At 38.6% G+C, this 26063-nt stretch overlaps 1 pseudogene; it reads right to left on the reverse strand.

Annotated features, from left to right (window-relative positions):
- Positions 1 to 916: 916 nt before the first annotated feature.
- On the reverse strand, positions 917 to 1324 carry LOC147474210 (mannose-specific lectin pseudogene; annotated as a pseudogene).
- Positions 1325 to 26063: the final 24739 nt, after the last annotated feature.

Raw genomic sequence — 26063 nt, forward strand, 5'->3', positions numbered from 1 at the left:
ACTAACAATTTCACTTACTCGTCAAGTTGGTCATGATTTTGTCTAAGAGTATCACCAATGCCAATATATAGCATCAAGAGCCTTCCAAGCATTTGTCCATGTGTTAAATGAAAATCTAGTCACCCTCAAACCTTCCCTAGATTCCAAAACCAAACTTCGGATTCCTATCCTATATAATTTGATAACAATTTACCACCAGCCATAATGCTCAAATCAATTAACTTCAATTTCAAACCAAATCCACTGTTTAAAGCATTTTATCCGTCTAAGCGAAGGTGGAAACTCTGTGCATCAAGCAGGAAAAGTATCAGTGTTACAGATGTACTGAAAGGCGCAAATGGCCTAGCAGTTTCTTGTTGTTCTGTACCTAAGTGTTGCTGTGAGATTCATCTCATTTTACATATGTGACCAAATTGGTCTAGTAGTCTAGTACTACTATTTAGCATGTGCAAATAGAATATCTAGGTGACAATCAAGTGTGCAACGGGTGTGATGTGCTGTGTATCTTGATGCCCAACGACTGAATACATCTTGAAAATTTGTGCTTCACACTTTGACGTGCATCGCTGTAACCAGATCGGTTTTATTAGTCGCATTCTGTAAGAAGTGCCAAGTGCGCCAACCATTCTTAAAATAGAACTTTGATCCAACAAGATTGTTTATACTTTATTTGGTACGTGCTGCAGCCTACAATAATTCGCATTTTTGTTATTGGAATAGAAACGAAGAAATCTAGCATGTACTCTAGAACCATGAAAAATTGAGCAGTAACAGACAAGCTTTTATTGATGGAATGCGGAAAAAATGAAGAACAAAAACTTAAGTAATTTACAAGCAACAGTACATAATATAAAAGCCACAAATATCAAACACACGTTTAGGCTTGCATGTATATTCTACACAGAAAGTAATCTTCTCAGTTCCTACTTTGAACAGTGTTTGTAGCCCAAAGAGATGCACCATAGATCACAACATTCCCATCACCTTGCATAATCAAGCGGTAGTTATTGGGACCCCGTGCACTCTCACTACTCCACACAACATCAGTTCCAGATAAGATAACAAGGTTGCCGTTGTTCTGTAAGGTTGCCCTACATGATGTGCCCCTTCCATTAGTCGCCGAATTCCAGAGTTCCCTGCTTCGGTTCATGTACAAGACAAGGTTACAATCTGATTGCATTATGAACCTATAAGGGCCATTCTCAATGAATTCATTAGAGTTCAATACGTCACCACTGAAGATAATATCTTCAGAAACTATGCTATTGACGGACAAGAAAACAAGAAGCAAAAGAGACAATAATATGTTGAATGTAAGTGCCATCTTTATATGTTGATCAATGAACGTAGATTATGTTAGGAATATACAACTTAATTGTACTTACTCTTTACCAATTACCAAACTATACAAACCTTTTGTCTTGTAAGTGCCTTGTACTTCTTAATTAAATCCGAGCCTAGTGTAGATACACTATGTCCTTAAGACAGATTTTCCCCCTCACGGTGCTTGAAGGTTGATGGGAAACTATCTCCCAAGATAGAACGGATTTCCTTCTATAGAAAGCTAGCACTTCAATTCTATGACTCAAATCAACACAACATAGTATTTGACTAAGAACAGAGGGAGAAGAGAAAAGATCGAACTCGCGTGTGATCCTCGTGTATTTTTTCTCCAAATTCATCCACTATTTATAGGTGAGTGGTGCCTTTTCAAAACAACACAAACACTCTTTGGGAAAAAGTAAGCAACTCTTTCAAAAGTCACATGTTTCGAAAAGGACACACCATTTCGGCATATAACACCGCTTTTGACTAGTGTCTATTTCGAAAGGTTGCACCTTTTCGCATGATGCACCTTGTTTCAAACCAAGGTAATTTTCGAAAATCGCAGACCTTTTCGCATAATGCAATCGCTTCAAACAAATGCATCATTTTGAAAAGGTTTTTCTCACATTACGTCATCGTTTCAAGAAAAAACCCATTTCATCTTAAGTTGGGGTAACTTGGGAGACAAACTACTTATTCATATTTAAATGGATTTGAGCAAATCATTTTTCTAACAATCCCCCACATGAATGAAAATTTGGCTTCTTCTATCATAAACATTGGATTTCGTTCTTTTACAAATGAAAAGATACCGCGATCCAGTCAAGTAGCATGGGAGGCCTTGAACTTGCCTTAGTGAAAGACGATCGGATTTAATTGACGATCGGTAGACTTCAATTAATGTCCTTGAACCGCCACCGCTTGTATAAACCTAGACAATCATCTTCACGCCAGCATCACCTCCTCGAATAATCGGTTGGTTCTCACGCTTGTGTTCATTTTGGCCTTGAACACTTCTTGGTTTCAGATAGTGCTTTTGAGACATTTGTCGTTAAAATTCTCATAGAAGCGGCCCCACTTCGCACTAACATAGGTGATTTCTATAAAGAGTATCCCGCAATACTCCACTTTGATAACATAACTTTCCAAGATATAGTCAATCATTAAAAGCTTGACTTATCCCGGTTCTCATGGCCAGATATGCACCGCCTTATATAGGAATGGGTTAGAGTATAATATTACTCTCCGGTTAACCGAGTCACAAACATAATTCAGTTGGCCCATTGAACCTAGATCTTGGGATCTCCAAATAACTAGGTTGGTTTTTCCATTATGATGACTCTTTGGTTGATTATCTCAAAAGCTTAATTTAATCCCATTCCCTTGATAATCTTTCTACTTGCTCTCTTGTTAAACCTTTTGTAAGCCGGATCCGCAATGTTATCTTTTTGACCTTACATAGTCGATTGAGATAACTCCATTTGAGAGCAATTGTCTAACGGTATTATGTCTACGGCGATATGTCGAGACTTCCCGCTATACATGCTACTCACGGCTCTACCAATAGCAGATTGGCTATCACATTATACACACCACGTACGTGTTGAGCCCAGTTTGGAATATCCTCTAAGAAATTTCGGTCACTCGGCCGCTCACACCGGCCCAACACTATGAATTCTAATTCCATAGTGGACCTTGCTATGCACGCTTGTTATAAGGATTTCTTTGAAATTTATGCATCTCTCCTAGAGCAAAACACCACATTTGATGTCTTTTGAGTAATGCTTCAACAAATTTCCATTTTGAATTGATTAATTCAAGAAGATACATAATCCCCACATTTTTCCAATTTCTCATGACAAAGTCAATAAATTGGAAAACCATTTAGATATATGTTTTTCAAGTGAGGCTTCTTGTTAAAGAATGTCACATATCATTCATATAGTGTCGAAAACACTTCTAAGACCTCAATTTTGCTTATAAGTATGCTTATAAAACAATATCTTAAGCAATCTTCTTTATTGGCACTCTTTGGCTAATAGTAAAACACATACATCTTACAAATAATACAATATTTTTAGAACCCTTTTAGCACCTCCATTCCTAACATCCGAATGAAGCAAGGATTCTTGGAATCTTGGATCATAATTCCCCCAAGTGTGGCATTACCACCACCTTGTTTGCTTTCAAGAAGTCCATTCCAAGAATGACTTGAAAATGGTCTAAGCGAGCTACCATCGTCTACCTTTCCTCGCCACCATTGCATCTTAATGTCAACTTCCAAAGCGAGTCCTTTCACCGGGTTCGGCTTCTTGGTTCAAGCCTCTCATGAGCCCGTACATTCTGCTAGTTTCAATCCAATAGCCTCGTGATACATACTCGAGATTAACGTGATGAGTTGAACCAAGATCTACCATTGCTAGTATACACCAGAAGTTATTGAGTTCCACTTCTACTAACATAAGGTCGCCATCGGGGACCAAAATGTTCATACCATTTAACTAACTAGTAGGTCTAACAAATGAAATAGGAACAACATGAATAGAGAACCTGGTGGTGTTGTCATTTCTATTCTAAAATAGAAACACACCTTCGCTATTTCCTTAAACCAAAAAAGAAAAGAAAACAAAAACAAATTACGCTCGGGTAAAGAAGAAGAAGAAAAGGAAATCTGTCTTAAGTTGTTAGGAATATACAACTTAATTGTACTTACTCTTTACCAATTACCAAACTATACAAACCTTTTGTCTTGTAAGTGTCTTGTACTTCTTAATTAAATCCAAGCCTAGTGTAGATACACTATGTCCTTAAGACAGATTTTCCCCTCACCTGCGTTTTTGAAGGTTGATGGGAAACTATCTCCCAAGATAGAACGGATTTCCTTCATAGAAAGCTAGCACTTCAATTCTATAGACTTCGTGAACCACAACATAGTATTTGACTAAGAACGGAGGGAGAAGAGAAAGATCAACTCTGTGTGATCTGGTGTATTTTTCTCTCCAAATTCATCCACTATTTATAGGTGAGTGGTGCCTTTTCGAAACAACACAGTGACTCTTGGGAAAAAGTAAGCAACTCTTTGAAAAGTCACATGTTTCAAAGGACACACCATTTCGGCATATAACATCAAGCTCGAACCAGGTGCCTATTTCGAAGGTTGCACCTTTTCGCATGATGCACCGCTTCAAACCAGTGCACATTTCGAAGGTCGCACCTTTTCGCATAATGCAATCGCTTTCAAACAAATGCATCATTTTGAAAAGGTTTTTCTCACATTACGCATTGTTTCAAGAAAAACCCATTTCATCTTAAGTGGGGTAACTTGGGAGACAAACTACTCATTCATATTTAAATGGATTTGAGCAAATCATTTTTCTAACAGATTATGTATGTAATAGATACAATATTGGGAGAAGAAGGATGTTGTGAATTGTAACGTGCATGGTGTTCTACTTATAGGATTGTTAAGAGGTGTGAACTTCTGATTTTGAAAATGTCACAAGGATTAGATTTACAATTTTGACTAAGTATTTGTTGCTAAGTCAATTGTATGCTTCGCCTTCTTTTTTGACTAGCTACCACCTACTCGCTTGTGTCTTTTCTTCTTAGTGATGAAATTATGAAAATTCGTAAGTCTTGAAAGAAAACCTCGGATATACAATTAGGGTTGTATGCAGATTCTAGAAAAAAAAAATAGTAGTACATGCAGCAAGTAAGGCACTAACTTTGCCTTCGGAACTTTAAGTACAAACTTTGAATCGCTTATTCTAATTAAATACATTTTAGTAAACTTTTTTTTTGAAAAGGTTATAGGGTTGAGGCAGACCCCTACCCTATTGATTAGACTTCGAAAAGTTACATACCTCTCTAAGAGTGTGATCATTAGAGGGAGAATCATCTCTACAACAACACTAGGCTATAAGCCTTACAATCATGAAAAACTCGTAAACAAACCCACTCAAGTACACACACATAGATAACAACATAAAACACCTAACGTCTGCTACCAAACATAAATTTATCCCTTAATTAAGACCGGATGATCATTCCTTAGATGTGTTTGTGCCTTCTCAAAGCTATAGAAAAAATCTCACATTCATAGCACGCGATGTTAAACCAAGCGCATCGAAATCTCAGTTGATGTATTCATCAAGGTTTTAACTTTATATTTTAGTAGACTTTTGAGTACATCTACCTTGTAATCATGATTGAGACAACAAACTGAAAATTTGAGTACATCTCTCTCTGCTTTTGTCTCTCTTAAAGCGTTGTTTCAAGAAAATTTGAGCTTCCCACAATCAAAATCTGCCTTCTCAATAATAGCCCAACCAGTGCGACCACAAAACATTATCTCCTCAAGAAGTTGATCACCTTCGAGCTACTTTGTTGTATCACACCTCACGATATAAGATGTAGTAATAAGTTCAAAACTTCTCCATTTCCTCTCTTTAGCAAACTTTTCTACACCTTTCTTGATAATTGCTATATTCTTTTTCTTCATTGGTTATTTCTCTGCTTTGTTTTCTTAAAAGACTTCTCCTAGACATCTAGCTAGAACAACACCATCTTCTAGCGTTCTGCAAGACACCCCCTTGCCCGATCGTGGGTCATAGGCAAAGCATGGATCCAGGGGCCGTGGCGTCCTCACTTCACCCTGAATTCTTGCACAAAAAGTAAGTAGTAATATGGGCAAAACTGAAATTTTTCATGTATCTCAACGGTTTGACTATTCCCTAAATTGTCAATTTTGGTTATAGTGTAAAGGGCTTACGATTTAGGAGTTAGGACTATTATAGATCAATTCGTAATTTGGTGCTTTTGCAGCTATTTCAATTTGAAGATCACGATTTGATGGGTCCACTTCAACTAAAAAGAAAATTAACTCTATGGGTAATGCATACTCTTCTAATTAATATAAGTCATGTGACATTTATTAAGAATATTTGGCATTCCACATTTACTTTTTATTATAGAAAAATATAAAAAGAGAAATAAAAAGTACATACAATTATATAATTAGACATGTTAGAGCATCTTTAGGTGGTGGTAGTATCACCTGCAGATTTGCTTATGAAATTTGACAAAACTTTTCTCAAAATTTGACCAACTCTAGGTCGCAGCAAATTTCACCCCACGCGCTATTGGTATTGTCGCGTGACACTCCCAATGTCGCCCCAAGTTTAAAAAAACAAAAAACACACGCGACGTACATTCCCACTATCGCGTGAATGTCGCACTAAATTGAAAAAAAAAAAAAAACCCACGCGATATTTGCAATGACGCACGACATTACCACTGTCGCGCAGCATCCGCATCCTCGTCCGAAATCGCAATTTTACATCTAGGGATGCGACTAGATAGGTGATGCGGCTGTGAATGCTTCTACCTAGAGTTGGAATCCACCGAAAATCCAAGAATTGGAAGCAAATATGTAAGTGATGCGGCCACCTAGAGATGCTCTTATATGTAGACCACGTGTCCAGACTACAAGCAGGTCGTGCATACGACCTAAGGTCAGGTCGTCCAAATGACCTAGGAAACGTAACTACTACAAGCTAGTCAACAACATCATTAATGAGAGATCATTACTTCGTAATGGAAGGAGTACAAGCAATCATTAAGATAAAGGCAAAAGTAGGATCTACTTCTATAAAAGGAAGCCGTCTTCTCCATTCTCAGGGGAGGCCAATGCTCCATCTTCTCGATCATCTATCTCCATATCCCATCCAATCAACCAATCAAAAGCTTGAACTACGTCCGACTTGATTCGAATTCACTAAAGAACTCGATACATAGGTAGCTCGACATAACCGAGTTCAGTCGAACAAATACTACCTCTACACTGGTGCCGTCTGTGGATCGAAATACTTGAAAATTCATCCACTTAACTCTCTCAACCTCTCTAAAGTTTTCAATTTTCAAGCTCACGAAGCGTGGTAATCGAAGGGAAAAGCTATCGAAATCATAGATTTGCAAGTGACAATTGGAGAAAAACAAATTGCAGAATCGATGAATGGCAGTTTAAATTTAGCAACCAGGTTAGGTTTAGGATCCAACAACCACGTCATTGAAGTTTCCATGACGTTGGTGTGGATTATCAATGGCAGCAAGCGGAAAATCAACGTTCTAAGAGATAAGTTTACATTCAACTATCATTCATTTATACTAATCTTTAATCTTTGGATCAGCCAGGATAATGCACAGGCACACTTTTATGTTGCAAGATATACTTCATACTTACATATCACTTGCAGTAGATCCAGTACCGACCCAAGGGCTGCAGCTACCACCATGTCACACTTTCCTTTACGGCAAATCAGTGACAATACAGATTCAGGAATCCAGTTTACAGGTCACTCCTTACTAGGTCAACTAAGGTGTTGGGTCTCCGCCAGGTCGTCCATCAGCCAGGTTGTCATTAGTCATGTCTTCCATCAACCAGGTCGTCCTCCGCTAGGTCAGCTCCATCGGGCTATCGCATCATCACCAGTCGGACAAAAATAGAAAAAGATGAATTTGCAAGAGAAAAAAGTGAATTTTGACCTAAAAAATGGCCACCACGGAGCATAGCTTGGTGGTGACAGCGTGCACGCCACCGATATCTTTTTGAATTGGGGTCACACGTGTGATTCTGACAAATGTAGCCAAAGTTATGGCCAAAATACCAAAACACATCCAAACTTACTCCAATTAGCTAAAGATCACGATTACTTGCCATCTTTGCGCTGATCCGCAAACTCATGATACTTTACTATCATCAATGTGCAATCTGACAACTCAGCATCATCTGACTAAAATCCTCCTACATCCTCAAATCAGCTCATCCTCAAGTTAGGTCGTCCTCGATCCATCGCCCATCGATCCGCCAAGATCATCACCAAGTCGACCTCATTTCGTCATCTTCGATTAGCTCATCGTCAAGTCATGTCGCCTTCAAGTCGTCATCTTCGATAAGGTCATCCTCTCGATCAAGTCGCCCTCATCCGTGTCGTTTCATCGGATGTTATCATCATCGACTTAGGGTCGGCTCTCAACTCAACTCATCCTTAGATCACCATCCTCAAGTCGTCGCCCTCAAGCCAGTCATCCTTAGATCACTTTCATCCTTTAATCAAGTCATCCTCAGCTCAGGTCATCCTCAGCTCAGGTCGTCCTCAGATCAACTCATCCTTAAAGTCAGAGCATGTCTACAACCTGGAAGAAGCAATCAATATTCCAACTATCAGTTCAACTCGAACACAATCACTGTCAGTTCAGCTTGTACACAGGTTGTCATCAGTTCACTGGAGATTGAATGAACATCAATATTCCAAGTTGTCCTAGACTAACCACATCGCAAAGCTCACATCGATAATGTCAATCAATCTGAAAAGCTCGCTCGCCATGGAGTTATACCACACACAAAAGGTTGACAACATATCCATCATCAATTGAAATAACAAATCAAGGGGAATCAATACTTTGTCGAATAAAAGAATCAATAATTCCAAACCGAGAAGCATCTAAGTGTTCTCGAATCAGATATAACAATTCAAAGCACGCCAGCTTCCTTCGGCGGTTTGCATATACTACAAACCAGTAAGTCGCCCGAATTGCAAAATGGAAGCTCACTCCCTTTCAGTTTATTGCAAGCCAATCAAACTGGGGGACTAGCCATAGCCATTTCCGAACTGGGACAAGTCATTGCCATCTAAACATGTTAATCAAGCTTCAACACTGGGGCTAAACAATATTAACACCCACAAAGGGTCGCTTCTACTTCGGTATGTGCCATAATATCCGCACTTTTATAAATAACTATCGTTGGGTACCATTATAGTGCCACTCACTACTAGGCACGATGCCAAAGATTATGGCATGCCGGTAGCAAAATTATGGCGCCCGCACTTCCAAAATTATGGCATGCCCGTCTCCGCCCAAAATTATGGCGTTCGCCCCCCCCTTAAAAATTATGGCGCTCCGCCTCTTCTAAAATTATGGCGCCATAAGCTAGATATAGCAGGGTTTAGATTTAGAAAACATATTTGTCAAGATATGCTTCCATATTAAGACTTTACATAATTACATAAGATTTTCTAGCAATTAAGGAAATGATATTTCTCATTATTATCCTATAAATACCCCATTCCTTTGAAACAAAGAACTACGTTCATTTGAGAGACTTGATTCCAGAGAACGATTTGGATAATGAGGCGTACCATTGAAGGTACAATCAACAATTCTACAACCATCTCTAACAAGATCGTTAGTGTGTTCGGGTGAGTTCTTACCCAAACATAATTGGCGCCATCTGTGGTTCTTACCAACGAACTTTCGTCCACGTTCTTTCTTCTAAGATTCGGTAATGGCAAAAATAACAAGATCTGAAGTGAGCAAGAATGCAAGATTACAACAAGAAGAAGAAAACAACTTACCCAATCCCGAAGTTCCGACTAATCAGACCTTGATGAATCAACCCGGTCGCTCCCAGATCAGTAAGCTCACTTCTTCAAAACCTCCGGGTGCCACAACAACGCAGATCTAGATCGCATTACCTACTTCAGGCTCCAATAACTCATTCTCAAGATCTAGAGGCAAGCAAAGCGGATTCAGAGAATATGGAGATAGGAGATGAAGATGTGCCTTTAGAAGTGTTGCATTAGAGGTTCGAAGAGAGAAAGAACATAACAACTACTTCTGCGAATAACCGGACAAAGGGAAGCAAGTACAAAGGGATGACGCCAATGTTTGCGTCTTCCACACCGCCAGCAGCCCCCGATTTGGTGAAAACCGAAGTATTCAATGTGACTACAATTTAATTACGGTACATCCCATCCATTGGAGCCCCGCCCCGAAAGCATCATCGAGAATCACTCAAGGTCAAGCGGACATTCATCCCATTCAAGAAGGCGATCCGTAAATACCAACGACATTAAGCGTAGTGACACTCTCTTTTTGCATGTGTAGATGGTATATGGTCGTTGAACAAAAGAGAAGTTTATCAAAACCTAACTATCCCTCAATAAATAAAGGATGAGTAGGGTATCGCTCCACTTTTAAGTGTATGTTATGTGAAGAAATGACCGGAAAGGGGGTTTGAGGATTAAAACTAATATTGTAGAGATTGTAGATTCTAATGCTAAACTAAGCTAAACTAACTAAACTATTGAGAATTTATAAGAGAGGGAATTCAAGAGATTAGAATCCACCAATACTTTTAATCTATGATCTTCCTCGCTTCATGGTTGTTCTTACAAGTAGACTACAATTAGGCAATCGAAATGAGTGCCGATGCCCTTTTGAATCTAAACATCGTTAAGAATTAACTCTACTTAAGGTTGTTCCTATGTTTATGCTATTAATATCTTCTTTCCTTTTATGTAAGCTCGGGCAGCCATTCAATGTATTACCAAGAGCAACATCAAGGAGTACTTCCTAATAGGGCAGCCATTCAATGAATCACCACTTAAGGCAAACACAAAGAATACTTCCCCTAAGCCCCACTCCCCGAGCTACCCCTTCTAAGGCAACACAAAGAATACTTCCCTAACTCTAAAGAATTACACTACTAGAAGAAAAGTAAAGAACACTAGCATGATATTAATATTGCAAAACATAAACCCTATTCTATACTTCCATCCCCCCGTGTGGGCAATGGAACTAATAACTACAAACATAAAGAACTAACCTGATTGAAGAACACCATGAACCGTAAGAATCATTAAACTTTAAGATCGGGTTTCATCTTCTCCCCTTGAAGGAGAAGATTAGCCTTCCATATAGAAGGAAGAACACGAAGAACGAGAAGAAGAAGAGTTGAAGAACATAAGACTAGAAAGACTAATTTATTAAGACTCTAGTTAAAACCGATCTTTTATTATTAATAATCTCTCTCCTCAAGTTCCTCGAGACAAGAATATAAGTGAATTGGCAAATTACATGAGGCACTTAGGTCCTCTATTTATAGGGGTTACAATGAGCTCTAGAAGCATTCCAAACCGTCATTTGTTTCCTAATACAAATAGGTTTCTTTCAGAGTCCAACTTCATGTCCAAAACCGGAGAAGGAATTGGCTACATTGTCGATTCATGCGCCTAGACGCATTATCCATGCGCCTCGACTCAATCAATGCGCTCGACGCTCGATCTATCTATCGCCCTGCACTCAATCAATGCGCCCTGACGCCGATCCATGGCCCCGCACGCATAAGCCGATTTTTCTCTTCGCTTCTATCCTTCTATCCTCTTTTATGGCTTTGGTCCAAGCAACGAATCCTTTGGCCTTGGGCTTCCAAATAGACTTTAATATAGGTCCAAGTCGCACCTTTAACAGCTCCAATTCCTTGGCCTTCTCCATGATTGTCCACGGGCCTCCCATGTGATCCTTAATGTCTCGAATTGCTTCGCTTTTACCCCATTTTCTCTAATATTCTACAAAAACTCTCTTTTTCACCAGAGTCTTAAAACACAACTTATAAACACTATTAGTCCACTAAGATGGCTAAACAAGAGGCATAATCGAGGGTTAAATAGCACTTTTTGAGCACTTATCACAACTCCTAACTAGCCTTTTTTGCTAGTCTCTTAGCAAATAAGATAAAAATAGATAAGTGATCAAAATCACATCCTAATAACAAAAATAAAATCCTAACTCATTTTCAAGGCAGGCATCGCGATTGCATTTACCATATATGCAACAAGGCTTTAAACCTTTAAGTTCCCCAAAAAGGACGAGTTATAGTCTCGTGAGGGTTTTCAGGTGATATACCCACAAAATCAATCAATAGCATGTTCAAGAATGATAGTATTTTTCAGAGAGAGAAATTCCTTACCCACTTTGTGCTTACTCCAATAGACAATCTCCATTGCTAATTACATTGCTGCAAAGACTCATAGATTATGATGAGAGATAGTAAAAATTGACAAAAATTCTCAATCAAGGCTTATGTGTGTACTTAGTCAATTTTCTATACTCTCCTATCCAAGAAACGGAATCCCTAGTTTACCATAGGTAGATAATCTTGACTTTCAATCCTCACCGGTCATACTCTCGAAAAAGAATCTCTCGGAAAGATGGTCTACTATTTTACCTCATGTATGTGGGGAAAAGAATAATGCATACCTAACATCCCACATACTACCTTTGAAAGAGCACTTCTTGAATAAAAGTAGTCTCATGGAAAGAATGTCAATCACATATGAAGTGTCGGTCCTTCACTTTAGCATCCTCTCACCTATTCTAGACTTCGTACCATACCGTAGAAGATAAATCATGGGTTGTAACTTGGCTTGGGTATTGGTTTATGAAGGAAAGGTAAAAAAGGATTCTAAGGTTGTTTCAAAACACTAAGGGTTTTGCTTATTTCTTTGGAAGATTTCTTCAAATTCTGTATTGCAGAGAAAATTCTTCCTTTGTCTTAGCTTTTCCATCCATTCTCGCTCTTCCTGCTTTTTTTTTTTTTTTTTTTTTTTTAAACTCAGTTGGTATATCCTTGATTAGTACCGGATATGCTCGTTTTCCACTAGCTTCTTTCACTTGAACAAAATGATGGACTTCATTGTATCTCTCCTGATATTTCCTTGTAATCTTCCTTTTGTGGTCTTTTCTTCCTCCTTGTGCCCCTCGTGATTCTCGTAAAACATATGGGTATGGCGATAAAGATTTTGGCTATACTCCTTGTCCGGAGTCAGTGATGGGTCAAGGGTTTTATGAAAGAAAATGGCTTATTGTAAGGCTCAAAAGGGTTTAACATGATGGTCCTACTAGGTGGGATAAAGGCTGAATGGGTTCACTACTTGACTTATCAAGATGATACTGCTTCAATAGACTACAAGACCTAATGGCTATCTCCCCAGTTGATGTCACTTCGATTAACCAAATCAACTAATAATGAGACTATATTACAACGACATAAAGAACTGAAAGATGATGAGTCACTAAGACTGGATTTTTCGTAAGAACTCTCCAAAGAATGAGTATAAAGCTCAAGTCTCACGGGCTAAGTCTAAAAAAATTCTACTTCCAAATTACTAGGGGTTTAAATCTCTTCTAGCAAAAGTACACAAAACCTGACTAAGTATTATGGTGGTGCCTTGATAAAGAATTCTATCAATAAGAACTATGTCCGAGCATAATAAATAGTCTAAGCGTAATGAAATCAATAATATCAACTATCTATCAAATTCAACACTAAGCAAGATAGAATATATATCCCGCACTTAAAATTCATTTTTCTCATCATTAAAAAAATATTTTTGAAAACATTTTTTTCTCATGTACACCCTCCCCTACTTATGCATGCATATAAAACAAAAATGTTTTTGTTTTGAAAACTAATTTTTCAAGAAATTCGCTTTCTCTTTTACACCCTCCCCAAGACATACTTTTGCAAGTGATCCTCAAGACTTTTGAGTTCTTTATATAAAAGACTAGAAGTAACATGCTTAAGACATTTTATACCGATGAGAAAAATGATAAAGTTAGGATATACTAATGAGATCCTAAGGACCATTGATGGCCCTAATTAAACTAGACAGAATATTTGATCATTTGTAATCTTTAAGGTCCCAACTTTTCCCCAATTTTCCGCTTCAACAAGTTGGTTTGATAAACCGGATCCTTGAGAAAAATGGCCTCCACGCCTCCAAAGGGTAACTCCGTTAAAAGGCTTTTAGTCGATGAGCATTGACTTTGAAACGAGTCCTTCTCTTTATGTCTTCTACTTCAATAGCTCCAAAAGGTGTGACATGTCTTACTATAAATGGTCCCGGCCCATCTAGATCTCAAATTCCAGGGAAAATTTCTAGACGAGAGTTGTAGACGTAACCTTCGTCTGTGTTCAAAATCTCTTTCGTAATTTTTCGTCATGTAATGCTTTAGTCTTATCCTTGTAAATCCTTGACTTATCATAAGCATCACTTCTCAATTCCTCTAATTCACCGATCCAAGCTTCCTCTTTTCTCCCGCTTGATCTAGGTTGAAATTCATCTCTTTCACCGCCCAATAGGCTTTATGTTCTAACTCAACAGTAGATGACATGCTTTTCCATATACCAAGCGATAGGGTGACATCCCTATGGGTGTTTTGAATGTTGTTCAGATGCCCATAGTGCATCTTGGAGTCTAAGAGACCAGTCTTTCCTAGATGGATTTTATCGCCTTTTCCGTAATACTCTTTGATTTCCTATTCAAAACTTCGCTTGACCATTAGTCCGAGGATGATATGGTAAAGCTAGCTTGTGAATTACTCCATACTTTGCCATAAGATTCCCAAATACACGGTTACAGAATGAGAACCGCTATCACCGATGATGGCTCTCGTGTTCCAAATCTTGGTAGAATGTTCTTCTTCGTAAAGTCCACGGCGACTTTATGATCGGGCGGTCTTCGTAGGAACTGCTTCAATCCATTTTGAAACATAGTCCACAGCTAGTAGAATATAGGTGTAACCAAAAGAAGGAGGAAATGGTCCCATGAAATCTATACCCCATACATCAAAGATTTCGAGATAAGGATCGGTTGTTGAGGCCACTCGAACCTTTTCGAGATCTTACCCAAAAATTGGCATCTCGACATGCTTTGCAATAAATATTTGCATCTTTAAAAAGAGTAGGCCAATAGAATCCAGCTTGTAATACCTTTGTTCGAGCGTTGCTATGGGCCAAAGTGTCCTCCTCCGCAAGGTCGATCATCATGACGTAATGATAGAATGGATTCCTCGCTCCACTCGATGCATCTTCAACAATTTGATCCTAACACTTCTTGAATAAGTATGGATCATCCCAAAAATAATATCCGCCTTTTGAGTAGAATAAATCTTTTTCTTGCTTGCTCCAATGTGATGGTACCTTTGTCGGTCACAAGATAATTTGCAATGTGGTCGTACCATGGCACTTCGATATAATCAACAACCGCTCATCGTGAAAAGTCTCACAGATTTGTAAATTGTCTTCCGTGATTCTCCACTAGCAATCTAGAAAGGTGATCAGCAACCACATTCTCTCGCTTCCTTTCTTATCACGATCTCCAAATCAAATTTTGTAAAAGTAGTATCCATCGGATCAACCTAGGCTTGGCATCCTGCTTAGCGAGTAAATGACGCAAGGCAGCATGGTCAGTATAGATAATCACTTTTGAACCTATCAGATATTGTCGGAATTTGTCAAGAGAATAGACAACGGCTAAGAGTTCCTTCTCAGTGGTAGAATAATTAATCTGAGCTCCATTTAGAGTCTTGCTAGCATAGTAGATTGCATACGGCACTTTCTTGTCTCTTTGTCCTAGAACAGCTCCTATAGCATAATCAGATGCATCACACATGATTTCAAATGGCTGGTTCCAATCGGGCGCACGAATGATTGGTGCTGATGTGAGTGCTTCCTTTAACTTCATAAAAGCTTCAACGCAGGATGTATCAAAATCAAAGACAATATCTTTTCCTAACAAATGTGACAGCGGTCTTGCAATTTTGCTGAAATCCTTGATAAATCGACGATAGAATCCCGCGTGACCTAGGAAGGCACGGATATCTTTGACAGTTTTGGTTTGGGTAGATCCTTTATAATATCAATCTTCGCCGATCTACTAGAATTCCTTCCTTTGAAACTTGGTGACCTAGCACTATCCCTTCCTTTACCATGAAGTGACACTTTTCCCAGCCCGAACTAAGTTGGTATCGCAAACAACGCTTTAAGGACTAAGGAAAGATGGTGTAGGCAATCTTCAAAAGATGATCCAAAACTGAAAAATCGGCCCATAAAAACTTCCATGTATTTCTCCACCATGTCGCCAAAAATACTCATCATGCATCGCTGAAAAGTGGCCGGTGCATTGCATAGACCAAAAGGCATACGACGGTAGGCTTAATGTTCCGAACGGACATGTGAATGTGGTCTTCTTGGTCCTCGTGGTGAATATGGATTTGAAAATATCCCGAGTAACCATCAAGAAAGCAGTAGTAAGCTTGTCCAAATTAATCTTTCTAACATCCGATCGATGAATGGCAATGGAAAATGGTCTTTCCTTGATGCGCTTATTCAGTTTCCTTCAAATCGATGCAAACTTCCATCCAAATTAATCCTGGTTGGTATCAATTCATTGTTCTCGCTTCTCGATCACCGTGGTTCCGGACTTCTTTGGCACAACTTGAACCGACTAACCCATTGACTATCGAAATAGGGTAGATAATGCCGGCCAAGGAGTTTGACGACCTCTTCTCTAACTACTTCCTTCATTTTCGATTAAGCCTCCTCTCGTGGTTGCTTAGAAGTCTTGGAATCCTCTTCCGTGATGAATCCTATGTTGAACTATCATCATAGGGCTGATCCCCTTGATATCATCAATTGTCCAACCTATAGCCGACTTTGTGTTCCTTTTTAAAAGTGCCACTAACCTCGATTCTTGCCCGTAGAGTCGATCCGATGCAATGACTACCGGGTAGGTTCCCAAATCTCCCAAGAAAACATACTTTGAGTGTAGACGGTAAAGGCTTCAATTCTAGCTTAGGCGCTCCTTCTTAAGCTCTTTTAGGTGGTTTATCAAGCATAGGTGATTCAAGCTTTTCTTTGAACTTGATGTCATCCAAGATGTGTGATGAATCCAAAATCGCATTGATTGACTCAACACTAAGTTCCTCACAACTGAAATCCGTCGAGAGCTTTTAATAACTCGCCGCCAGGATATGAATAAGTTAGATAATCCCGGCTAACGCTTCAATCATGCATACCTCGCTCACGCATTACACCTCCCGTGGTTGCCGTAACATATGGAAAACATTGGTCTCGACTTTCATATTACCAAAGGATAACGCCATATTACCGCTTCGACAAATTGATGAGTGCATTTGCAAAGGGCCAAGAATGGTCCGCCTAGAATGATTGGTATCCGCCACCGATGTAGGTTCTCGTGGTCTAGTACTATGAAATCAACCGATAATAGAAATCTTCGATCTTGACTATGACGCCTTCAATGAGTCCTCTAGGTATCTTCATCGATCTATCCGCCAACCGTAAAGTAACATCGGGCTTGGTTTTAGATCCTTCAAGCCCAACTTCTCGTGATCTAAATATGGTAGAAGATTCACACCGCACCCAAATCTAATAAAGCTTGTTCCTCCAAAGAATCTCCACTCGCATGTAACAGTTGACTTCCGTGATCTTTCGCCACAACCGATAGATTCTCAGAGGGTACGATGAACATCTTTGAGCCATAAAAGCTTTTTTCGAATGTTGGTCTTCTTTTTACTAGATCTTTCGTGAACTTGGCATATGAGGGAACTTGCTTGATGGCAAATTTAAAATGGGATATTAATCAGAATTCTGGAAATACATCGCAAAATCTCCTTTGTATTGGTCATCCTTTCCGTATTCACTAGTTTCAAGGAAACGGTCGGGCGGATTCTTCAATATCGGTTCTTCTTCTTTCGGGTCAGGCTTGGTAACAAATAGTGGAGTGACAGTGGAGTTACTTGTGATGGCTTCTTCTTACTTACTTCCACGAGTTCCTTCAACAGCTTTTCAAAGAGGTTGCACAACACTAGATATATCCGAATGTTAGAATCGGGTGGGATGGTGGGGACATAAGTTACCTTAGGCTCCACGTAATCTTTTCCCCGGTTCATAGACAATCTTGTTATCAACTTTCTTGCCCGACCTCGAGAGTGGTGACAGAATTAACTTGGGCATTTGATCGAGTAATCTCCGTGTTATCCACCGCAAGACACCTTTTCCTTTTGATTTGGCTCCTACCGGGCTTGGTAATGCTCCTTTGATCTCTCTCTCAAGGCGGCAGCCGATTTGCCCTATCCGCCTTGAATGACACTAAAGTTATTCTCCAACTTCGGGTTCTTTGATTTGTCCGTTTCACCATCGACAATGGTCGGTGGTGATAGCATCTTCCGATGTGGGGTAACCGCTTTGCTCGACCGAGGCATAGGCAATATATCCACTCATAAGATCCGTACTAACTCTCTCGCTTGTGTTGGCTTGGTATTGCTGGTTTCGTATGACCGCTGATTTCGTATGGTTGTTTGCGGTTTTGGAACCGACATCGGTTATTCGAACCGATTTGGCCGATTTTGGAATCCTTGAGGAAAATTCCTCGTGATTTGTATTTTGAGGCTTCCAATAATTTCGCCCTTGATTGAACTGGTTATTTCTTCCTAAAGAGTTGATACTACATGCCTCTGCATTAGTATCCGTGATAGTACTTAACACTCTTCGCTGGTATGGCCTTCATCGTAACATAGCTCACAAATGGTATAACAAGGCTTGGATGGCCGAGGTTTAGCTTGGAAATTGTTTGGTTTTGGAGGATTCATGGAGAACCGATCAAACTTCTTGTTCAGATTTTCAAGTCCCGCTGATAGTTTGCCATAATTGATAGCATTGCTTGATTTTGGTCTTCTTGAATTTGGTTGCCAAATTTCTTCTAAGACTCTCCACTCTAGCTACGCCCTCGTTGCTAGTACTCCATTGTTGAGTGTCTTCACCTAAATTCTCGAAAGTTGTAAGCTTCCTCTCCATCCAATGATGTAAACTTACCTTGATGCATTGATCGATCATCCGCTTGTTCATAGTAGAAAGTCCTCGAAAGAAAAATGAGCCAAATGGTTTTATCATAACCATGATGTGGACATGAGACTAGCAGATTATTGAATTTCTCCCAGCTTTGATGATATTCTTCACCACCTTCCCTTTGAAATTGCCGATGGCTTGCTGATGGCATCTGCTTTCTTCAGGGGTAGAACTTGTTCATAAACTTTGTTCTCAACTTCTCCCAGCTTGTTGATTGAATTGATCGGGTGCAGCTTAACCATTCGGATGCTTTTCCTTCGAGGGAGAGTGGAAAAGAATTAACTTGATACTCTCATCCCCGATATTCTCGATTCTTGAAAGTTCTCGAGGATCGATAGAAATTTGTTCATGTGAACATAAGGTCAACATTGTCCGAACCATTGAACTTTGGAAGCATAGAGATTACCGATGCTCTAAGTTCAAACCGATTAGCTTCGCCTCGAAAAACAATACCGGGTGGGGTCTCCAATGATTGGCTAATAGAAATCGCTTCAACTTCTTTCTCATTGGCTTGCATGGGTGGGATAGCTTCAGATTATTGGTGTCCAAAACACCTCCCTCATTATGTCGCCATCATTGTATCAATCTCGCCTAGTATTCTTGTGAGTCGGTTGTTAAACCTTGTCCATCATTGTGTTCTTACCGGACGATGATATGGACGACGGGCATACACTAGAAAATTCTATGCTTAAAATAACAATAAACTATCCTACTATGCAACTATTCTAACTTATACTAGAATGTAAAACTACTTTTCTTCAATCGAAGTTGGGCTTTTGCCTAGTACCTCGCCCGTTGTCTAAAGTCGCTCTCTTCGAGGGCTATGGTGAATCACTTGATTGCTTAAGTACCATCGCCTACGCATCGATAGTCCGCTTTGTCAAGATTCGCACAAGAAACACTAGAGTCCGATATTTTCACGTGTTGGCTTACAACTTCAATTGTTGAAAAGATCCTAAATGCAATTATACTAGAAAGCAATAAAACTAAACTATGATGCAACTATACTAAAAAGCAATAAAAAGAATGAAGATTTGACTAACCCGATGGTAGATCTTGTCTTCGAGATGTCCTTCAAGCTTCTTTCTTTCTTAAAAGGATGGATGATGCGGCTAAAATTACCTCAAGATCCAAAATTCTAATCTTGAAAGAAAACCTTAAACATAAACAACTTTAAAACGGCAATGGCCATGACACACTTTTTTTTTGTTTATGTAGATGGTATATGGTCGTTGAACAAAAAAGAGAAGCGTATCAAAACCTAACTATCCCTCAATAAATAAAAGGATGAGTAGGGTATCGCTCCACTTTTAAGTGTATGTTATGTGAAGAACAGGACTGGAAAGGGGGTTTGAGGGATTAAAAACTAATATTGTAGAGATTGTAGATTCTAATGCTAAACTAAGCTAAACTAACTAAACTATTGAGAATTTATAAGAGAGGGAATTCAAGAGATTAGAATCCACCAATACTTTTAATCTATGATCTTCTCGCTTCATGGTTGTTCTTACAAGTAGACTACAATTAGGCAATCGAAGCGCCGATGCCCTTTTGATCTAAACATCGCTAAGAATTAACTCTACTTAAGGTTGTTCCTATGTTTATGCTATTAATATCTTCTTTCCTTTTATGTAAGCTCGGCAGCCATTCAATGTATTACCAAGAGCAACATCAAGGAGTACTTCCTAATAGGGGCAGCCATTCAATGAATCACCACTTAAGGCAAACACAAAGAATACTTCCCTAGGCCCCACTCCCGAGCTACCCCTTCTAAGGCAACACAAAGAATACTTCCCTAACTCTAAAGAATTACACTACTAGAAGAAAAGTAAAGAACACTAGCATGATATTAATATTGCAAAACATAAACCCTATTCTATACTTCCATCCCCCTCGTGTGGGCAAATGGAACTAATAACTACAAACATAAAGAACTAACCTTGATTGAACACCATGAACCGTAAGAATCATTAAACTTTAAGATCGGGCTTCATCTTCTCCCTTGAAGGAGAAGATTAGCCTTCCATATAGAAGGAAGAACACGAAGAACGAGAAGAAGAAGAGTTGAAGAACATAAGACTAGAAAGACTAATTTATTAAGACTCACCTAGTTAAAACCGATCTTTTATTATTAATCTCTCTCGCCTCAAGTTCCGAGACAAGAATATAAGTGAATTGGCAAATTACATGAGGCACTTAGGTCCTCTATTTATAGGGTTACAATGAGCTCTAGAAGCATTCCAAACCGCCATTTGTTTCCTAATACAAATAGGTTTCTTCGTGAGTCCAACTTCATGTCCAAAACCGGAAGGAATTGGCTACATTGTCGATTCATGCCTAGACGATTATCCATGCCTCTCAGACTAATCAATGCGTCTCGACGCCGATCTATCGCGCCCCGACTCAATCAATGCCTCGACGACGCGATCCATCGTCCCCGATAAGATAAGCCGATTTTCTCTTCGCTTCTATCCTTCTATCCTCTTTGCGGGCTTTGGTCCAAGCAACGAATCCTTTGGCCTTGGGCTTCCAAATAGACTTTAATATAGGTCCAAGTCGCACCTTTAACAGCTCCAATTCCTTGGCCTTCCATGATTGTCCACGGGCCTCCCATGTGATCCTTAATGTCTCGAATTGCTTCGCTTTTACCCCATTTTCTAATATTCTACAAAAACTCTTTTTTCACCTGTAGAGTCTTAAAACACAACTTATAAACACTATTAGTCCACTAAGATGGCTAAACAAGAGGCATAATCGAGGGTTAAATAGCACTTTTTGAGCACTTATCAACTGCTACCGCAGTTTATAGAAATCGAATCAGTCCATATCCTATAATTTTGACATCAGAGGCATCATCAGTAGGAGGATTCTATGTTGTTAATCGGCGAGGGCAGGTGTTACTTGCCACTGTTAACGAGGCAACAATAGTGCCTTTTGTCAGCGGTCAAGTATGTTTTATAAGCTTACCTGTTATGCTATAAAAGGCAATTGGAAGATGTTATCCATGATCGCTCTGACTAAACAACCCGGAGCTTGCTGTTAATCTTGCTAAAAGAGGAAATCTTCTTGGAGCTGAAAACTTGGTAGGTGGATACGCTTTGAGTAGCCTTTGTATATGATTTTTAATTATCCAAGAATCTAGGGTTTGCGCACCTTTATATAGTGTCTAAAGTACAACCAAAATTTTTTGGCTAAGAAGTAGAACTTCATTGGCATCATTTGGGGAGAAGTGTGTCCACTTTCTCACATGGGAGAAATGATATAGGTATTATAATGGTAGCACACGCTTAATTTAAACTTTAGCTAAGTGTTCAACTAGATATTTCATAAGAAAACACAAAAGTAACAAAGAAACCATGATTTTAATCGTCCGAATAAGTGATTCACAAAGGATCGTGGTCATGAATGTTGTATGTCACATGCTATATATTTTCTTTGGGCATCACAGGTTTATGTTCTTCATCGTTTTCATACGTCAGTTGTCTAACGGTTCAAAGGATTGTTCTCTCGGACAAAGTACAAGGAAGTCGGGAACTTGTCGCATCCTCCCCGCAGGGACTCCTTCAACTCGACACACGCAAATGTTTAAGGTACAACTATTTTGGATGTGAATATATTGTGATTCTCGGATTTTCTTACTGGTATCATCATTTAGGATGTATCTTAAGATATGTACTTTTAATTCCATATGATGTCCTACAAAATAACTCAGGTGTCCAATTTCTTATTTTTGCGAGTTATTATAGCTTCACAGAGAGAACTACATCGCTAAAAAAATATTAAATTAAAGGAGTAGGTATCATAAAAAAAAGTGTTTTTGAATTTAGGGAAACTCTTGTAGGTATCCTAGGATTTATTTGTTATCTTATTCTTTGTTGTCCACAAGTATCTTAATCTTGTTATCTTAATACTTGTTATCATTACATTTTAGACCAAATTTGCATTCTTAGTTATCTTGTTGAAAGAAATTTTCTGGTTCTTGGCACATTCAAGTCCGTTACGGTGAGTGGTGAAGTCCAAATTTATGTAGATAGAGACTTACATTTGATTTATGCGAGTGAAGCTTTTAACGTACAGTACATCGTCTGTTCATCTATTTTGTTGGCCTTCAAGATGAATGTGCATATTTTGCACGGTTGAACTGAAGAACTTTTATTGATTTATGAACCATAATTAGAATTGTCCCAGTGTTTTTGCTATAAATCGACACTAATTTGCACTACCATTTGGATTCTATGGATCTGTTTTTATGTTATGCACATTTACTTTCTTTTTCTTTCTTCTTTTCATCCAAGTCGTGAGTCCTTGGATATGCCTAGATTTCAAGGATATGAACTTCCGAAGTATTGCAGCACCTGTGTGGTGGTCAAATGAGCTAAGGCTACTAGTACTATTGTTTTGGTGTAAATTTTATGAGACCTTGGTTTTCTTGTAGAAACTTGAGTATAAGCGAATCTAAATGAATGTTTGACAAGCATTGATATATTTTTTAGGTTCTCTTAAATATATGTTACCTTAGTTGAAGGCATCTGGGTTGAAATGTTTTTGGTGTTTTTTGGTGTTCGGTGTTTTTGGTGTTTAGGGAAATATGAGAAATTATTATTTTTTTTATTTGCAACCCATCAGCAACGGTTCATAATCGTTACAAATTTAAAAACGTTGCTACGAAACAGCATAAACAAGTGTTACAAATAATATTTGCAACGCTTAAAAACTGTTGGAAAGTTTTTCTTGCAACGGTTAGTAAGCGTTGGAAAGTTCTGTTTGCAACGGCTAATAAGCGTTGGAAATTTCAGTTTGCAACGGTTAATAACTGTTGGAAATTTCTGTTTGCAACGCTTATTAACCGTTGCAAAAATTTCCAGCACTTTACTCACGCCATATTTGCAACGCTTAAAAAGCGTTGCGAAAATTATTAGCAACGGGTTTTTGCCGTTGCAAATAGCCTGTTATGGTGTAGTGCCATAGGACTTAATAGAGATCTAAATGGGTCTTTCAACATTTAGACTTTTGGGTTCTAAGGTTTGAGGTTTGGGCTCGGCTAGTTGGGTCCGAACCATTACCTTAGTCATGAGCCTATGAACCATGCACCTTTGCCCTTAGCCATGGACCTGTTGAACATGGAAACGACAGTTTGACTTGGACAATGATGTGTTGACTTTGACCATTGACCATTGACCGCCGACCGTGATCGTGGAATGTTGATTTTTTCCAATTTTTCACATATTTAAGAATATGGACAAATGTAGTAATAAAATATTGTTGAAACTTGTATAAATTTGGTTGTCGATTCTAGGAAAGATTGAGTTTGATATTGTGTATATTTTGACACATGACGAGATAGAAACTTTAGGAGATATAATATTCCTAAAATGTTATAAAAATGTATGCGATACGTTTGAAGCAATTGTGACATTATATAATATGTTGGAATATATATATATATATATATATATATATATATATATATATATATATATATATATATATATATATATATTAAATACAATAGTTTTGGAGAAATAAATGTATAAACGCTTCTATTATTTTATCCGAGATGTTACTAGGAGGTAGTAGAGTATTTGTGGATATTTTCCATGGGAGTGTGGCGAGTGCAATAATATATTGGCACGTGAAAGAATGAAAGTGATTATGAGATATAATTGAGATATTTCTAAATATTGTGGCTTAGTGCAATAAGGTATTTGACCTGCACGTGATATAGTGGAATTATTATGAGTCATAAATGTATGACACTTGAATAAACTACGTAACGAAAATCCTAGAACCTAGCTATCACAACTTATGTGATTTGGCCCTAGTAATGGGCATATGTGATATGATTGGCCTTTCGGGCGTTTCAGTGAATCTGAATGGCTTTTCTGGCGTAAGTAATGTGATTGGCCCTTCTGGCATTTCAGTGAAGCTGAATGGCCTCTCTGGCGTAGCCGAATAGTGGCTTGATTATTCCATTCGCAAAATTTGAACGAGACGCGTGATATTTTATGCCGAATAATGGCAGTACTCACATAATGGCTTTTGATAAGAGCCCAAAACTGTAGTTTTAACCCCTTAATAATCATACTTTTAGACCAATTATGTGAGTAATAATTAAGAGTTAACACTGATTACGTGTTTTTATGCATTTCAGGCTTCAAAGTCCATTATGTGCAGAAATGTGCCACTTTAGCGAGATAAAGGAGCAAAGGTCGGTTACTAAGGAGTTCCATGATTAAAGGCCAAGATTCAAGAAGGTAAAACCTTTCTAAAGCCCTTAGCCAAAAGTCGAAAAGTCGACGCTGGGCGTAAACAAAGACATAAGTCGCCAGAACTTCCGGGTCATCTTTGGACGCAGACCTCGGAATGGGGCCTACCTTATCTCAAAACGACCGACTCGGAAAGAGATTTCCAATGGTCTAAGCCTTGACCCAATCAGAGGAGCAGAAGTGGACGAAAAGTCTGTTGAAGCCAACTGCAGCTGAAGAGGCCTTTTTGGACTGAAAGAATTGGGTTTTGGGCCTGATTCTATGGCCCAAAACATGGCTCCAAGCCCATGCACGATTTTTGGATCTGAAAGTATAAAAACAAAAGCTTAGCTCTTTGTTAATGGTAGATAGTTAGACCTAGATTAGAAATTAGATTAGTAGCCTCCATTAATTAGTTTTAGATCTCAGTTTTAGAATTTCATTCCCTGTTTTAGATTAAAACTTTAAATCATTGTTCTTTATTGATTAGATAAATAAAATAGTTATTCTTGTCAATTTCGATTTTTGTCATTTACAATTTATTAGATCTAATTTCAATTCTTGTTATCATTCAATTCTTAGTTATTAATTAGATTTCGATTATTGTTTAGTTAAATTTCATAAAGTTAGAATCTTTGTAATATGTTGTATTCAATTTCAATGGGAATTGATGGTTTGATGAATCAAGGCTAAAACCTCCATTAGAGGGGTTGATGAAGCCTTGATGAAAACTTAGTTGTATAGTGTAGAAGCATTGTAGAGTCTATTCCAATATAGAAGGTCGTGATTCGCCATGAGAATGGGTGGACGACCTCACATGCTAGTTAGTACTCGGTAGAAATGCCATGAACACTAGGGATTAGAACTCGAATTTCTTGCCGTAAGAACGTAAGAATCGAGATACAAGAATCTATGCTAGGCTATTAAGTTGGATTCGAGGT

The sequence above is a fragment of the Coptis chinensis genome, unplaced genomic scaffold (genome assembly GCF_015680905.1).
Source record: "Coptis chinensis isolate HL-2020 unplaced genomic scaffold, ASM1568090v1 utg11830_pilon_pilon, whole genome shotgun sequence".
Classification (NCBI taxonomy): domain Eukaryota; kingdom Viridiplantae; phylum Streptophyta; class Magnoliopsida; order Ranunculales; family Ranunculaceae; genus Coptis; species Coptis chinensis.